At 40.9% G+C, this 19226-nt stretch overlaps 1 pseudogene; it reads right to left on the bottom strand.

The window, feature by feature from the left end:
* Positions 1–15929: 15929 nt before the first annotated feature.
* LOC100760014 lies at positions 15930–16883 on the bottom strand (annotated as a pseudogene).
* Positions 16884–19226: the final 2343 nt, after the last annotated feature.

Here is a 19226-nt window from a genome sequence, read left to right as displayed (position 1 = left end):
GGACATTGTTAATTGGAAGAAGGGACAGGGTGCCTTGTCATGAATTTCTCTGTGAAGCACAGGTCAGCTTCGAGTTACTGTGTTGCTAGCAGTCCCTTAAAGGACTGTGTTTACTGACTGGCACCATGACAACAGTTTGGTATGCCTGATCACTGATATATGGTTCTGTGTCACTGAGCCTTCAGCCATACTCAATCAATCACTGAAGCAGTCAGCTGCATTGGGAACGAGGGCAAGCTCTTGTTCAGTAGTGCGTTTGATAAGTTCAATCCTGTAAGCTTGGAACTAGGTGATGATATAGCTAGTCTGTGTTCAAATGGGGAATAATTTATTGTGACTTTCATTTTTGGCATGCAATTTCACCCCTACTGATCCAGAAACTCATTACAAGGTGGAAGCGATTGCTAATGAAGATTTCTGGACTCTGCTTCTTCTCTGATAAGTCTTTCTGCTCTGTATTCTCCTGGCATCTTACCCCTATTTTTTGGCTGATATCAGCATGTGGCACATCTTGTCTGTGAGTAATAAAAAATTAGGGAAGGATGTGTGATACTCTAAAATATTAGGGCATAGTCATAAATCATGTAAAGCTATTTTCCTTTGTTTGAACCTCATGATTATGGTATTTCTATAGTGAAGGATGTTAGAAGGATGTGAAGCTTTGGAGTATTAGCATGACCTATGATCTGGGCTCTCATTTTCTCATTGGCCAAGAGTAGCTTGAGAGGTGCCATATCATGCCTACTCCACAACCATCTATTCCTGAAGCCCTGCCAAAGGCAAGCAGCTTAGAGCTAGTGGCTTTGGAATCTTGGTTGGAGTTGATGTGACATTTATGCCTGGAATGGGAGTGTTTCTAGGACAATGAGAAATGTGAAGGGGGTGGGATGGCTGAGCTGTATCTTAGAGAAGGCCATATGGGAAAATGCTGCATATGTTTTCATTCCTAATTATCTCACAAACCATTATTGTTGCAAACTACAGATTGCGATATGCCATTTGCTTTTGATATTTAAATTCATTAAATGTAGTTAATGGTGGTTAATCCATATTTCCAGAAAAAATATTATTTATACATTCATATAGCTTTCAACTATTGCTACTTTTATTAAGATGTTCAATGGTTATTTATTATCACAGGGTATGACTATTCTTTGTACTTTGCAGGATTTTTTGGGGGATGTCACTTTGAAATCTACATAATAGCAAAGTCTTATAGAACAATAGGATACCCAAGTAATGAGGGGGTAGGATACTTTCCTGACATATTAACTAATAACCAAAATGTGCATATGTTTTTTAATAGTTTATTTTTAAGTGCTGACAGAGAAGACCACATTTAAATAGAGTCTTTAAAAGCCTTGTCCTGATGAGGACATTTAAGTGGCAGGCTTATTTACAGTAATGCACATATCGACATATAAAATTCCAGTGGACTTAGAATCCAATAGAATCCACGTTTTGATTGTGGACAGATTTCAAAATGAAACCACTTTGTTCTAATTCTTAATGAGCTTTTATGGTATATCTAAAGTGTGTTTTCTTAAATTAAAAGTTGGGGCTGGAGAAATAGCTCAGTGGTTAAGAGAGCTTGCTGCTTTCCTAGAGGACTTGAGTTTGGTTCCAGCATCAACACTGGGCAGCTCACAACCATTTGCAACACTGGGTCTAGGGGATCTTATACTCTCTTCTGGTTTCCATGGGCACTCATGCATGTGTGGAATATTCTCTCTGTCTCTCTGTCTCTCTGTCTCTGTCTCTGTCTCTCTCTCTCTCTCTTCCCACCTCCCTCTCTCTCACACACACACAAATGTAAAATAAATCTTAAAAACATTACAAAGCAGCATTATTTGTAATAGCCAGAACCTGGAAACAACCTAGATGCTCCTCAACTGAAGAATGTATAGAGAAAATGTGGTACATTTACACAATGGAGTACTACTCAGCAGAAAAAAAAAAAAAAAACAATGGAATCTTGAAATTTGCAGGAAAAATGGATGGAACTAGAAGAAACCATTCTGAGCAAGGTAACCCAAATCACAAAAAGACAAACGTGGTATGTACTCACTCATATGTGGATTTTAGACATAGAGCAAAGGATTACCAGCCTACAATCCACACTGCCAGAGAAGCTAGTAAACAAGGAGGACCTGAAGAGAGAGATAATTGTCCCCTGGAGAAGGGGAAAGGGACAAGATCTCCTGGGCAAATTGAGAGCAAGGGAGGAGTGGGGAAGGAGTTAGGAGAATGAGAAGGGGGGAAGAGGAGGGGTGAGGAGGACAGGAGGGAGCAGAAAGGCTGAGTCAGGGGAAGAATAGAAAAAAAAAAAACAAAAAAGGAGATACCATAATAGAAGGAGACATTTTAGTTTTACAGAGAAATCAGGCACTAGGGAAAGGTCTGGAGATCTACAAAGATGACACTAACTAACAATCTAAGCAATAGAGGAAAGGCTACCTTAAATGCCCTCCCCAGATAATGAGATTGAATACTGACTTATATGCCACCCTTTAGTCCTCATCCAGCAGCTGGTGAGAGTAGAAGCAGACGCCCACAGCTAATCACTGAACTGAACTGGAACCCAGTTGCAGAGAAGAACAAATGATGAGCAAAGGGGCCCAGACCAGGCTGATGAACCCAATGAAACAGCTGACTTGAACAACGGGAAGCTCTTGGTCCCCAGACTGATAGCTGGGATACCAGCATGGGACTGATCCAAACCCCAGGAACGTGGGTTTCAATGAGGAGACCTCGGAAATCTACGGGACCTCCTGCAGTAGTTCAGTACTTATCCCTAGCATAGCTGTGGACTTTGGGAGCCCAATCCACATAGATGGATATTCCCTGAGCCAAGACACACGGGGGTGGGCCTAGACTCTATCGCAAAGGATATGATAGACTCTGATGACATCCTGCGGAAGACCTCACCCTTCCTGGGGAGCAGAATTGGTATGAAGTAAGTAGAGTTTTAGATGGGGGGGTGATAGGGGAGGAGGGGAGGGAGAGGGAACTAGGATTGAGATGTCAAAAATCTTGTTTTTAATTCAAATAAAAAATGGAGAAATAAAACATTACAAAGTAGTTGTGAATCTGTGTCTTTTAGATGAGGTAAAAAGAGTTCTCTGCTAGGAGTTCTTCTCTCCAGGGGGTCAGCATCTCTGTGAATTGAACGTGAGGGCAGCCCCATCTCACTCATGGGGCTTCTCTCTCCACACACAGAAGCCTGACTTGCACTTTTGCTGCTTCACGTTGAAAGGGGACATTATAACCTGTTTAGGATGTTTCCTTTTTCAAATTAAAATGATGCTGTCTCCAGGATTTGGCTTGGACGGAAAGATATATCGGTCATACACAAGTCAAATCCATGGCTCTCCACTTAAAGCTATGTACCTCTGACTATCACTTTCTTTGGTCTCGAACAGTTTCTTCAAACACTCATATTTCCTTGGATTTTTGGCTCCATTCCCCGCTCCAAAAAACTATCATATTCAATTTCACAATTAAAAAACCAAACCAAACCAAACCAAACAAAAAGCCAAGGGCTCTTGAAGCACTGTGTAATAAAAATGCTGTCATAAAGAGCCAGCTGACAATTCTTCAAGTTTTGTTTTGTGATATCCATAGAAGGGTGATTCTATCTCATTTGACATTTGGCAAAATGTCACTGCATTGATATCGACATTGCTAGTGTATGAGGCTATCTTGCTGGAAATGCTTTCTGGGTAGGGTGACAGATGGCCCAGGCTCTTTACTGAGCTCTGTTATCTCCCCCCTGTGTGTGTCAGTATTTGAGGATTTCCTTAGGATTCAGGAAGAAGCTGTTTGTTCTCTATGATCCACAGCGTTATAGATCTGAGAGAGCTGCCAATCTGAGAGAGTTGTCATTTGCTGCTAATTTCAGGGGCAGTGAAGAAGCTGACCTCATGTTGGCAAACAAACTTGGTGATCCATGAAATAGAAGGATAGTGTCCTTCTATCATTAGACTTCTCTTGACCAATGCGATATGAATACAGTGACACATGCCACTTAAGAGAAAAAGCTCCAAAAGCCATTACCTGTCTTCACCATCACTCCTTTGCCACTGTCTGATGTGACCCAGACAGGCGTTGGTAGCACCAATGCCTTCACTGGGAATGAAGACACAGCACTGAAGTCAACTTTGAACCTGTCACATTATTGAGATATACGCACACTCCTTTCATTGGGGTTTGGGGATGCTTTCCTGTTGGTAGCACAACTGAGTGGGAGTCCTGCGTCTGACCCATTTGAAAATGACACATTTTCTGTGAATTTTGTGCAGTTCCTCCGAGGTTTCCCCAGAAATAACACATTAGCCTCATGGGCTTTGTCTGTGAAGACTTGGGAGTGTGGGTGCTATTTCACTAGGTTCAGGGTCCTCCATGGCAGAAAGAAAGCAGCTCTGTACCAATTCTTTCTGGTGCCCCCAGCTACTTGTGTGGGAGAGAATGAGAGATGTGCGGTTTCTCGGGTCAGGAACAGCTCTTTGAATCCTGGCACAAAGCTCCTAACACAATAGGTAAGAATGAACTGAAAAATTATGGGATGCAGATTATTTGCTGTGCAAAGCCCACTAGAGATTCATTTTCTGAAATACTCCCTTAGCCCAGGCCTGACAAGGATGAAGAATAGGTACAAGTACACTGGAGCTCAAAGAAAGGCCACCAAGAAAGGAAACAGATTCCAGAGGTGGCCCGTAAACAAAGCACTGCCTTCAGGAAAGTAAAGAAGCCATCCATTACACACACAAGGTACATAATAATAAGGACAAGTACTTCATCACCCCATGTGACAGCTAGAGGTCAGACTCTCAAGGAAAACACTGCACAATTTCATACTTCTGTTACAAAGGACTGCCTGTCTGGGAGGACTGTTCTATTTTGCAGATTCTTAACCACCCCTGGATTCCTAATGATGGCTACCTTGAAGCAGTCATAGTTTCAAGTGCTTTTATTACTGAAACAGGTCTGCACTAAGTTAACTATTCTTATTGACTTAAGATGGAGAACAGGGAGGACTGGCTATCAAAGATCTACCCTGCGTCTTTTTGCTCAGTGGAAAGTGATCATAGAAAACTACTTTATTGCCTCAGTTATTAACACACGGAGTGGAATAATTCTTTCCTAACCAAAGCACATCTAAGAAAATGTTCAACTTCTTATCATCATAGCTTATATGATTTTATTTCTTGTTAACTTTATGCTCTTTATTCTGTTACTAAGCAATAATTTGCTAATTGCCTACTGTGTGCCAGGGGCTATTCTTGGCATAAAGGAACTGGAAAATTGCCCTCCAGGTAACTGCATTGTAATGGTGGGGGACAGAAACCAAATACCAACAAAGGAAGCAACAGGAATATGTTTTTAAATGATTTTTATTTTATATTTATGCTTGTACATTTACATGCCTACAGAGGCCAGAAGAGTGTATAAGATCCCTTGGAGCAGCTGTGAGCTGTCCAATGTGGGTACTGGAAACAGAACTTGGGTCCTCTAGAAGAGCATGAAAGCATCTTAACCACTTAGCCATCGCTCTAGCCTGACAGCTGTAACCTTCAGTTTGACCATCATCTAGGATCTCAATAAACAATTGTCTAGCATAAGTTAGCCTGTGTGCATGCCTGTGGGGGATGTTCTTAATTGTGGAAATTGAGGTTGGAAGACCCACACTGAATGTGTTTGACATCATTTCAGGGGCTGGACTCTGGACTAAATGAAAAGGAGAGGTCCACCCATTCACTGGCAAGCATGCATTAATGTATTTTCTCTCTGCATTTTACTGTGGATGTGACTGGCTGCTTCTGATTCCTGCTGCCTTGACTTCTGAACAGTGATGGACTATGACTTTTTTTTTGGTGTTGTTGTTGTTTTCAGAAAGAGCCTTACTATGAAGCGCTTTGCTGGCGCTTCCACCAGCATCTGCCTCCTGAGTTCTGGGGTTAAAGGTGTGCACCATTACATTGTCTATAACCTGGAAGTGTGAACTAAAATAAACGCTTTCTCCCTTAAATTGCCTTTGTCCGGGAATGTTATCACTGCAACAAAAGGAAACCAGTATAGAGTAAGGACAAAGAATTATGAGCAGGGGTATTATCACTGACTGGCTGCTGAGGATATTTCTCACTTTTATGAAAAGTCCTGAGTAAAGTGAGGGGTAGCCATGCAACTACCCACCGAAGAGTGGGGAGTTGGGTTTATGGCTCTTTTCACTAGACTATACTCCACAAGGGTTATATGTAAATTGTGCTTTATTTTAAGTATTGTACTAGTTTATTGTCCATTGATAAAACAAAGTACCTGAGGCTAAGTAACCTATGGAAAAAAATATACGTGTGTCATAGTTCTGGGTGTCACAGAGCATGGGGCTGGCTTCGGTTTGGCCTGGTGGAGGCCTCATGACAGATGAGCAGTGAAGGAAGGAACATGTTTGAGGGAGGCCACACAGTGAGACAGGAAGTCAGACAGAGAGTGAAGAGGGGTCAGCCTATCCTCTCAGGAACTTGTTCACCAAGGGTCCAGCATGCCTTCCTGCCAAGTGCATTGCTCTGTATAATTTTAACATCTTGTATTCAGCCCCATTTTCAAAAGGGTCTACCTTGGGTAACATTCCCACTGAAGACCAGACCAACAATACTTTTGTGAGTGTGGTTTATGGTTAACTCAAAGGGAGTGTTGTACAGAATTGCTCTGAGTGAGGAGCTGGAGACCAGGGCAGTCTTTTGCTTGTTTGTTTTGACTATAAAACAGTAACTTTTATTTCTTTAAAAATATCAATATATTTTTACTAATTAACTGATTTTACATCCTTTCTTCCCATACCCCCTCCCCTGCCCCTTCAATCTACCCCTCTTCTGTATTTCTTCAGAAGAGATCAGCCCTCCCCTAGACACCAGAAAAGCATGGCCTATCAAGCTGCCATAAGATCAGGTACCTCCCTGTGTTCAGCATGAGGAATATGTTCCCAAGAGCCAGCCAAAGTACTGGGAACAACCCTGCTCCCATTGCCAGGAGTTCCACAAACAGACCAAGCTACACAACTGTCACCTATGTGCAGAGGGCCTAGGTCTGACCCATGCAGGCTTCTTGGTTGTTGGTTGAGACCCTGTGCATTCCCATGAACCACGTTAGTCATTTCTGTGGGGTCCTTCCTCTCTTTCCACAACAGGACTCCCCCTAGCTCCACCCCCAGTGTTTGGCCTTGGATCTCTGAACCTGCCTCTTCAGTCACTGGATGAAGGCTTTCTGGTGGCAACATGGGTAGTCACCAATCCCATCACAGGGGATGACCTGTTCAGACTATGCATCTACTGCTGCCAGGATGGGAGCTTCTGGCGCCATCCTTGTGGACTCCTGGAAGTTTCCCGTGATTCAAGCTTCTACCAGATACTGTAAAGCACCCCTTCTCAGTCACCTTTCTCATCACTCTTCCTCTCTGCCTACTCCTCTAACCTGATCCCTCAAGGTCCCATGTCCACCCACCCTCAGTCCACCCAGGAGGTCTCTTCAATTTTCCCTTCTCTGGGAAATCCATGCATTTCCCCCTTGAGTACTCCTTGTTACCTCGCCTCTCTTGGTATGTGGATTGTAGCATGGTTATCTTTTACTTTACAGCTAATATCCACTTATAAGTGAGTATATACCATGTTTGTCTTTCTGGGTCTGGGTTACCTCACTCAGGATGATTTTTTTCTAGCTCCATCTATTTACCTGCACGTTTCCTGATGTTATTGTATTTAACAGTTGATTAATACTCCATTATTAAATTTAAATACTCCACATTTTCTTTACCCATTCTTCATTTGAGGGGCATCTAGGTTGTTTCCAGGTCCTATCTATTACAAATAAAGCTGCCATGAATATATTTGAGCAAGTGTCCTTGTAGTGTGATTGAGCATCCCTTGGGTTTGTGCCCAGGAGTGGTATCCCTGGGTCTTGGGGTAGATTGATTCCCAATTTCCTGAGAAACTCCCATCTTTTAGGTTGGGGAATTTTTCTTCTGTGATTTTGCTGAATGTATTTTCTGGGTCTTTCAACTGGGATTCTTCTCCTTCTATTCTATTCTATTATTCTTAGCTTTTGTCTTTTCATGGTGTCTCAGATTTCCTGCATGTTTTATGTGAGGGATTTCTTAGATTTAACATTTTCTTTGACTGTCTCTCTCTTCCTGAGATTCTCTCTTCCATTTCTTGTATTCTTGTTTTCTTGTATTCTGTTGGTGATCTGTAGTTCCTATTTGCTTACTTGGGTTTTCCATTTCCATAATTCCCTCTATTTATGCTTTTTTATTGCTTCTATTTTCCATTTTCAGGTATTGGACAGTTTTATTTATTTTTGTCAACTGGTTTTTCTTGGTTTTCTTGACATTCTTTAAGTGGTTTATTGATTTCTTTAATTTTTTGTCTTTTCCTCCATATCTTTAAGGAATTTTTCATTTTATCTTTAAAGACCTTTATTACTTTTATAAAGTTATTTTTAAGGTCATTTTCTTGTGCTTCACTTGCACTGGAATGCTCAGGTCTTGCTGTTGTAGGACAGCTGGGTTGTGGTGGTAACACATTATCCTTTCTGTTATTAATTGTGTTCTTACACTGGCATTTAGGCATCTGGATTTGGGTGAATGTTAGTCTGTCTTTATTGGATGGGTATTTTGTTCCTTGATTTCTGTTTCCCTTTTGGTCTTCTGGCTTAAGTGGCCAAGGGTTCTGGTGACCGATGAGTCTTCAGGCCCAGTAGAATGTATCCTGGGGTTTTAGAGGCTTTGGGTCCCTTGATCTAGTTTGGCCTCTGGTAAAGCCAAAGTCTGCTTGTGTCTCCAGTATGGTGTAGCCTTTTCTTCTGGGGTATCTAGGACAAGCCTGGCCTCAGGTAGAGCTGCTAGGTCTATTCTTTCAAATGGCGTGGACTGTATGTGGGTCTATGGCATTTGTTCTTCCAACTGTTGTGGAATGTGTCTGGGCCCATGGAGTTTGCTTGAGTTCTGAGGAAGGGCAAATTGTAGACTGGTGGGGGTTGTCATGGCTGGTTGACAATAGTGTTGTGGTCTGCATCTCAGTGGAAGAAGTCTGGGTTTGTGAGTGGGGGGGCCCAGTGGCAGCAGGGCCCAGGACAAGTTGGGTTGGTGTTGGCCTGGGGAAGGGCTGTGGTGGACAGAATGGGGGAGTATAGTTCTGCTGGTAGGTGGGTCACTCACCACTTCTGGCTGATGTGTTCTGTGCCTCAGTGGCAGAAGTCCTCTGGGATGGGGCTGGGGGGTCTAGCATCAGGATCAGGGATGAGCTGGGATGGTATTGGCCTGCGAAGGGGTCATGGTAGACAGAATCCACCTGAACAGTCTTGGCTCTTGATTCAAATGCAAGTTTGTTTTACACCATTTGTAATTACAACAATCAACACTGCTGTGCAGTTGAGGTTCTGAATTAATAAGCGAAAGACTTTGTGATTAGTACAAACAAATCACATGAAGAATGCTCCCACAATGTCATTCAATTAGAAAGGACCTCTGTGATTGGGCTGGCTTTCTTCATGTATTCTTACTTATCCTGAGGATGTTCTGGAAACAGTTTTGTTTCTTTTTTGAGACAGGGTTTCTCTGTAGCTTTGGAGCTTGTCCTAGAACTCTCCCTGTAGAGCAGGCTGGTCTCAGACTCACAGAGATCCACCTGTTTCTGCCTCCCAAATGCTGAAATTATAGGCATGCCCTACTACCACCTGGTGGAAACATACATTTTTTAAAAATTAGTAGCAGGCATGATCCAAGCCTTAGGCAGGTTGTTATAGCTTCCAGGTAAGGGATGTTCCACCTGTACTATTGCATTTTTCTTTTGAAAAGTGACCCTTTCTTGGTACGCTAGCCAGAGTTCCATCACTGTGACAAAACACAAGAGTAATAGACTTAATAAAGGAAACAGTGTTTATCTAAGCTCATGTTTTCCAAGGTTCAGATCATGGTGGCTGGAAAACCAAGGGAGCACAGTCTGGAGGAGCCTCATAATCCCTTTCAAGGCTCTGTCCCCACTGACATAAGACCTCCTATCAGACCTCATTTCTTCAAGGCTTCACCACCTCCCAATAGTGAAGAGCTAAGGATTAGGTCAGTACAGGCCTGTGGGGGCCATGCCAGCCTGTACTAGCATCTGGGTTCATTGATCTGAAAAGCAACACCCCTTCTATTTTATAGAAAACAGCAAGGTACCAAACTTGCTGCCACCTCATTTTAAAGTAATCTTTCTTTGTAAGTTTTACTTTTATAAGTAATACTGTCTAACCTGATAGTTAAACACCAAACTTCAGGGAATGTGAGCTTTGATTGCCATTGGTATTTGAGAATGTTGAGATTGTTGCTTTATTGGAGAGAAGGTGAAGAATCAAGAAATATGGTTCTTGGTCCCCTGGCCTCTCACCAACCTTCCGTTTCCTGTTTCTTGTCAGTGGTAAACAAAACAAATCAAAAACCAAAAAAACCTGACAGATCCATTCTCCTAGCATTGTGGCCATTTTCAGGAGTGGGTAGTTTTGGAGTTCTGCTCCTGTGAATGAGCCATTTTTTCTCTTCTATTCACAGCTGAAAATCACTGGTGGAATAGTATAGATTATTGCACTGTTGCTGCCATGTACTGCTAGAGTCTGACTTTCTTTGGCTTGCCTGAGATGGTGTTTTTGCATGCATTTTCATTGTTGCATTAAAAGGCATAGCTGCAACTTTTAATATGTAAAAACACTTGTCTCTTAATGGCAGATAGGTTATTTTACAAGCAAAACACTTCCATCTTTACTTTACAGGTGTAACAGACCAAACTTTTTACCTTAAAAATGCACACAGTTTATTCTTTTTAAGAAATCAGTTACTTTTGTGTGCATTCATTTTCCAAAAGAATAAATTTGTTTATATTGGGTCCTTGAATTAGGCCTTGACATTATCATAAGATCAGTAAATTCCCTTTAAATCAAAAGACAACCAGGTGGTAGAGATGGAAGTATTGGATTTCCTTCTAATTCTTCTAGGCTCTCTCTCTCTCTCTCTCTCTCTCTCTCTCTCTCTCTCTTTCTGTGTGTGTGTATGTGTATGTATGTATGTATGTATGTATCTATCTATCTATCTATCTATCTATCTATCTATCTATCCGTCTATCTTAATCCATCCAGACCTCCATCCATTCACTGACCTTTTCACAGTAACAGTTATTTACTTTTTAAAAAATGAATTTTCTTCCTGCTTTCCTGACTCTATAATTTTCTATCATAAATCATTAACAAAAAGCATATGATGATGCGAGGAAGCTGTGCCGGGGGATGTCTAAAGGAAATGGGAAGGGAAGTCAGAGAGTTGGGTGAATATGACCAAGATACATTATATACATGTATAAAACTGCCAAAGAATGAATAAAAGATACTTAAAAATAAATGGTTACCGAGTCTATTTAAACAAGCTTTATTTAATACATAAGCAATGCACATATGTATTCTCTTATGATTCTAAAGGCTAGAATTATGCAGGCCCAGACCTGCATATTCTGTCAAAAGTCTCAGGGGAAAATTTGTTTCCTTCCTTCTTCTAGCTTTTGGTGTTTGTCACAGTCTTTGGTTATCCAATCTGCCTTCGTCATCATGTGTCATTTGTTGTTTGTCCATTTTCATACAGTATTTCTTTGCTTCTATCTCTGTCCACATTTTCCTCTTTTTTTTTGGATACTAGTCATTGGCACAAAAGCCTACAGAAATACAGAATGACTCATCTTAACCTGAATTCATTTTCTTTTTCACTACTTTTGGTGTTTATGTGCTACTGCATGTGTGCATGGAGATATGCATGCATGTGTATGTACAGGACAGAGGTTGACATCTGGTGTCTTTTTTAATTGCTCTCCATATTTAAAAACATGTGTATTTAGTGGTGTGTGTGTGTGTGTGTGTGTGTGTGTGTGTGTGTGTGTGTGTGTGTCTGTCTGTCTGTCTGTCTGTCTGTCTGTCTGTCTGTCTGTCTGCGTATGTGTGTTATATGTGGGTGCATATTACATGGCATTTTGGCATTAACAGCTTGGTGGGGGAGTGCCTTTACCCACTGGCTTTTTTTCTAATTTTTAAGCCAGCGTCTCTTACTGAACCAGGAACTCAGAGTCTGAGCTAGATTGGCTGGCCTGCAAGCCCCAGGGCTCCACCCATACCTGCTTCCAGTGCTGGAATAAGATGCGCAATGCCCTGTGGGCTTTTATGCAGATGCTGATGACTCAAACTCAGGTCCCCTGCTTTCATATCACACACTGTACTTCTCTGCCCAGTTCTTTCTTTTTGTGCTTTTTCCCCCTTTGGTAAGTTTTAAATTGTAAACTGATAAATTTTTGTCTAATGAGCACAGCCAAGTTAACACCATTTGGCTTAAGAACTAGAACAAATTATCAACAGTTTAGAATCTTCTATCATGTTCCCTTCTGGTCATTATCCCCTTAAAATAATTTTTGTTGTGGCATCTATCACTGTGGGCTAGTTTGTGTGTTTTTAGTGTGATAGTATACTCTTTTATCTCCTCCTTCCTTCCACCATCCGGCTGACTAATTCTCATTTCTTTGTGTATAGCTAGAAAGTTTTGTTCTACTCATTTTTAGTATTTATCTTAGGACTATACTATTATTTTTCTGTGTTATCATTGATGAACCTTCAAATTTATTCCAATTTTTTGTAATTATGAACAGTACAAGTTATGAATATTTTGTACGTCTTTAAGTACACCTATCTATATATGTGTTTGTGTTAGCTACATGCTTAAAATTGCAAGTCATATGGCACATGTCTATGCTAGTAGATATTCTTAGTTTTTCAAAGTGATTGTACTACTTTACATTCAAATCTGAATTTGCTGATACTCTTATGAACACTTGAATGTTTTTTTTAATTTCAGTGTCTTTGATGAAGATATGATGAGCATTAATTGCGGCATTAATTTGCATCTCCCTGGTGGTTAATACTACTGAATATTATTTTTGTCGCTCAAAAGTTTTTTTGTGTTGAATCGTTTAAATCATTGCCCTTCATTTTATTATATTTATATTTCTTTTATTATCAAGTTGTAAAGTATTTTACAACTTCTGGATATAAATTCTTATCAGCTATAACAGTTTAGAAACCCACAAAGCTTTGCTTTCTCTTTCAGACATTATCATTGGATGAATATAAGTTTTCATCTAGTCAAGTCATTTTATCAATCTTTTCCTTGAATCAAGGTCTTTTATATCTTGATCAAGAAATCTTTGCCTGCCCCAAGCCATAAAGTTTTTCATATATTAGCCCATAGAATTTTTTTCTCTTTTGTATGTAGGGTCATAACCTATTATGGATTGATTTATATGTCTGTGTGAACTAGCAGTAGGGTTTTTTTTTTATTTCCCGCTCCATATGGGTATCTAATTGATCTAGCATTATTGAAGATCATGTTTTCTATTCTTCAGAAAAAGTTCTTGTTTATGTGTGTGCTGGCTGTTCTGTTTGTTTAACTTTCTAGTCTGTTCCATTTGTTTAACTTTGTATCAACACTATTTTGCTTTTGTCACAGTATCTTTATAATGCATCTTGGTATTTTGTAAAGACCCATGATTTTGAACAGAAGTATGGGAATCAATGGTAGAGCACTTGACTAGTATGGACAACTTCTGGGACTCAATCACCACTTCTGCAAAGAAAAAAATCCCTGATATATTTTTATTCTTTTAAAAATTGCCATAGATACTCCTAAACAATGTCTTAGGAATTTTATTTGAAATATTATTGAGTGTGGAGATTAGTTTGAAGTGAACTGACATATCTACAATTTTGAGTTTTCACTTTGATGAAAATTTCAAATTTCCTATTTCAGTGATGGAAAATTTATTATGTAAAGAATCAGATTGTAAGCATTTCATATTAAAAAAATTTAAAATTAAAAAAATGTGTGTATACATGTGTGGGCATATGAATACTACAGCACTTGTGTGCCAATGAGAGGAAAATGTGCTGTGGTCTCTTCTCTGTTGACCAAGGAAATAGGAAAGAGGAGAATCTTTAGAGATGGACAGGGAGGTTAATACAGAATGAGAAGGTGAAATAACACTAATGGTATCTGAAAATAAACATAAAAAAATCATACTATTAGCGATTTACCAGAAACTCCTATAATACACCTAATTATGTATATAAGCTCTCATATATAGTTTTTTTCTTTCTAATGTGCAGTTCTTCCTCCATCCCATTTTGCTAAAAATAGCTTGCCCCTCACATAATATATACTAATTATGGTTTCTCCTCTGCCTTACTTAGAGTTTCTATTGCTCTGATGATACACCATGACCATGGTAACTAATATAAAGGAGAACATTTAACTGGGGCTGGCTTACAGTTTCAGAGGTTTAGCTCATTATCTTCATGGCAAGAAACATGGAAGTATGCAGGTAGACATGGTGCTGGAGAAGGAGCTGAGAGTTATAAATCTGGATCCTAAGGTGTCAGGAAGAGAAGGCCACACCGGGTGTGGCTTGAGCATTTGAGACATCAAAGCCCACCTCCAGTGACACACTTCCTCCAGCAAAGCCATACCTACTCCAACAAGGCCACATTTCCTAATAGTACCACTCCCTATGGGCCAAGTATTCAAACATTGGAGTCTATGGGAGCCATTCTTATTCAAACCACCATGACCTCACTCCACTATTCCCAGCTCCTCCCCTCCTACCTGCACCTAACCTACTTTGTTTCTCATTAGAAAACAAACTGACTTCCAAGGGATAATAAAAAATTAATAAAATACAATAAGATAAAATAAGAACCAAAACAAACAGAAGGAAAAGAGTCCAAGACAAGGCATATAAAACAGATATAGACAGAGATCCACTTGTTCCCACACTCAGGAGTCCCATAAAAACACTAAATTGGAGGCCATAATATAAACATAGGACCTGTAGGACAAAAAAGATTATATATATATATATATATATATATGAGAGAGAGAGAGAGAGAGAGAGAGAGAGAGAGAGAGAGAGAGAGAGAGAGAGAATAGATAAAAATAAAAGGAAAAGCAAAGCTCTGAAATGACATTATGAGACAAGGAAATCCAGAGATGCGACTGAATTTATTTTCTGTTGGCCGTCTACTACTGGCAATACAGCTCATGCTGGCCAAGAGAACCACCCATTGCTGGTAGGAGAACAAATTTGTACAGTCATTATGAAACCCTATCCCCCAAAAGTAGACAAAATAAATAAATAAGCAGAGACTTTTGCATGTAAAAATTCAGTTGTATTCACCTTTTTCTCATAACATCAAAATCTCATTAGCAAAACAATTAATAAAATAGTTCTGTCCACCGCAGAAATTCAGGTGGAGAGCCAGAGAAGGGCTCCACATTTGCAGGCAGCAGAAGGGGCTGAGTGTCACGATTTAATTTTTATTACATTTTATTTATTTATTATGTGTCAGAGGTAGAGAGCACAGATGTGTGGGCATCATAGGACATAGGACATCTTCCAAGAGCTGGCTTCCCTTCCACCATGTAGTTACTGAGGACTGAATGTGTGTTCACGTTTGGTAGCAAGCACCATCTGTGCCAAGCCCTCTCGTCTGCTCTAGAATCTCATGTCTTGAGCCATTTAACTTCATTTCCCCCTCAGAATTTGCTGCAGTACAAGCTACTGGGAACACTATTCAGAGTTGTTTAGAGAAGACCTTCGTAAAATTATAACTGTAGACCTCCTAATAATTAAGAGTATTTCAGCCTCACTTGATCGGAGTTCCATGTATAGATTCAATTGGTTTGTTTCTTTTGTTTTTGTGAGTTAGTATCAAGGGAGATTTTAATGAAGAAAAGTCAGTTACCTATTCTTAAATTACATAACCTTGGCAATTATGCAAAAGACATTTTTTTCACTTGTTGCAAGTTGCAAGTTGCTGACCTAAGACATCAGAAGATCATGATAAGCTGCGTACAGTCCTGTCACATGATGGTATATCTGCCTCTCGATGTCTGAGAGCAGAGAACTGGCCCCTATCCGGAAGAGGTCAGGTGTCAGTCACTCGTCCCCCAGCTCCTCCTTTGTAAGAGAGAGCCCTGCAAGGGACAACTTTGCAGTGAGGATGCCTCCTGCAGGCTTAAAGCCTACCTTGTTTCCAGTTTTCCAGAAGAAATCTCTAATGGCCTGTAGCATTACAAACGCTACTGGGAAGGTAACATTTACCGTTTCTTTTCCAGTAGAAGTCTTAAAATCTGATCCTGCCATCATTGCTATCAAGCTGGCTTTGTAGACGTTGGTGAATGAGCCGAGTTCTCCCGTGGCCAGGATGGTTTTAAGATGTGCCTCCCCACAGGCCTTTCGAAACTGACTGATCTAGTCATAGAGGGCTTCCCACTGGCCAGTCAGCACCAAGGTTCTCTTAATGACCACATCGATTTCGGTAGCTACATCCTCCACTGCTGTTCTGATCTCTTCCACTCGCGTCTTTAAATGCGTCTGTCCAGCTGGAAAGCCGGCGGCCATTGATGCCTCAGGGAAACTGCAGCCTGCGGCCTTCAGAACCTTCACAGCGTTGCACACCTGGGCAGAATAAACACAGACAGCAGCTGTGGTGATGCCTTTGTCATGCATACTTAAAGCTTTTAAAGAGGTCTTGCTGGATTGGATATTTGGCTTTGTAACAGAGCCGTTGAACATTAAAAAATGTGTCATCCCCAAAACTGTTGAAAGGTCTATACATGTAACAGCCTTCAGGAACCATGCAGCCTGCCATTCCTTCTTCACACTTCTGCGAGCCTGGATCTGTTCTGCCCGCCTCAGAACGGTTGCCTGATTAACTTGAACTCTGGAAATCCAGCTAAGATCTAGTTCTGAGTCCCAACAGTGCGTGGCCATGGTGAAAACAGTCGACGACCAACTCTTCTCTAGGCCACTTTCTGAACCTGCCTAGCTCCTCTCTGTGTTGATCTTTGTGTATTTTCCTACCTATGCTTTTGGACTTGTCTTGTTCTTTTTTATTGTTTTTTTTATTTTTTATTTAAATTCTTTAATTACTACTCATATTTACATATCCATCCTCCATTCCCTCACCTTCCCATCCTCTCATGTTTCCCACCAATTCTCCAAACCCATCCTCCAACTCCTCCCCAGGGATAGTGAGGGCCTCCACCAGAGATCTTCAAAGTCTATCACATCATTTGGGGGAGGACCTAGGCCCTCCTTGCTGTCTCTGGGCTAAAATAGTATCCCTCCATAGGGAAGGGGTTCCCAAAGTCCATTTGTGCTCTAGGGTTAAAGACTGGCTCCACTGTTAGAGGTCTCATAGACTGTCTTGGCCTCCTAGCTGGCACCCACATTCAGAGGGTTCAGTCCACTGCTGTTTCTGCAGCTTTATGACTAGGGTCTCCATGCTCTCACTAGGTTAGGTCAACTGTTTCTGCAGCACTGTCTTGGCTTCTTTGCTCATCCCTCCTCCCTCTCCACAATTGGATTCCAGGGGTATGGTTAAGTGCTTAGCTGTGGGTGCCTGTTTCTGCTTCGAACAGCTACTGGATGAAGGCTCTAAGAATGGTAACCAAGGTAGACACCAATCGCATTATAGGGGAAGGGCATCAATGGCATTTTCTCCACCACTGCTTGGATTCTTAGTTGGGGTCATGCCTGTGGATCCCCTAACATTTCCCCTGTGCCAGACCTCTCTCCATATCTGTACTGTCTCCCTCTTTCTTGTTTTATTTTAAGACACCAAGGTATAGGATCAAATTATTTGTTTGAGATTTCTTTGCTTTCTTTTAATAATAAACCTTTTCTTTGAAAATTTCACACACATATTTAATGCATTCTGTTTATTCTCTTCCCCAATCACTGTAGTTTCCCTCCCACCACTGGCAGCTTCTTCCTCACAAATATTTACTCACCATTGTGACTTTGTTTTTGTCTCATTGAGCTTATGAGGGCCGTCTGACTATAGGCTTGGAATTCTGCTTTGGAGCCCGGTGCACTCACCACAGGGTACACAGTTGAATGCTACTCTAAATTGCCTATAGAGCAGCAGTAAATGGTATGGGCACGTGCCCCCACACCCCAATCCCTACCCCTGTACCATATCTACAGCTGACCATTGGCTGGGATGGTCTTGTGTGGGTTCATTACCAGTAAGTGCGGCTGCTGTGTGTGGATGATTGCTATGGCCATATCGAGCTTGGGAGACAGGATTTTTGCAACCCTTCTCCCTGAGCTTTGTAAACACAGGTCTTCATTTATTGCAGTAAGACATTTTACATTTCCAAACTCACAAATGCATACACAGTTTCCCTAGAAAAGGATTCTCAAGAGAGTTACAGCAGGAAAGATAAATACACACTTGAGACAACTGATGCCACAAAACTCAGGCCCTTAATGAAGATCAATCCTGGAGAGCTGCCTAGCATGGTTGTCCTGCAAGTCAACAGCTGTGCTTGGTCCAGCTAACCCGAGGAAGTCCCACTAACATATCTCTGGCCATTGGCAAGTCATGAAATAAAAATTTCAGAGAGCTCCCAGTGCTGTGCATGTCTATAAAAAAGCTAACAGCTCTGCAGAGCAATACACATCTGTGCATTGCAGTATATATATGTTTAAAGGAATATAGAGAAAGTACCTCTTGGTAAGATGTTATCTCTATGTCTGTATTTCATGTGATTGGTTTTTTATAACTTTATTCATTATTACTCTTCCCCCCACTTATTAAAATTTAAATTAAAAAAATCTTGTTTTACATGTCCATCCCAGTTCCCTCTCCCTTCCCTTTTCCCCTGCCCCCCTCCTCCACCAACACCCTATCTCATCTCCTTTCTGCTCCACAGGGAATGTGAGGCCTTCTATTGGGGAATCTTCAAAGTCTGTCACATCATTTGGAGCAGGGCCTAGGCTCTTTAATTGGATTATTTGGTGTTTTGGAGCCTAGCTTCTTGAGTTCTTTGTAAATTTTGGAGATCATCCCTGTATCAGATGTGGGGTTGGTGAATATCTTTTCCCATTCTGTGAACTACCATTTTGTTTTGTTGACTGTGTCCTTTGCCTTACAAATGTTTCTCAGTTTTAGGAGGTCCCATTTATTAATTATAGATCTTAGTGTCTATGCACCTGGAGTTCATAGGTGTGAGGGTTAATATCAGGGTTTTCAACTCAATTCCATTGGTCTACCTGTCTATTTTTGTGCCAATACCAAGCAGTTTTCAGGACTATAGCACTATAATA

This window comes from Cricetulus griseus (assembly GCF_003668045.3).
Source record: "Cricetulus griseus strain 17A/GY chromosome 1 unlocalized genomic scaffold, alternate assembly CriGri-PICRH-1.0 chr1_0, whole genome shotgun sequence".
Taxonomy (NCBI): domain Eukaryota; kingdom Metazoa; phylum Chordata; class Mammalia; order Rodentia; family Cricetidae; genus Cricetulus; species Cricetulus griseus.
Note: the sequence above shows the minus strand (reverse complement) of the source record. Positions and strands in the feature narration are given on the sequence as shown.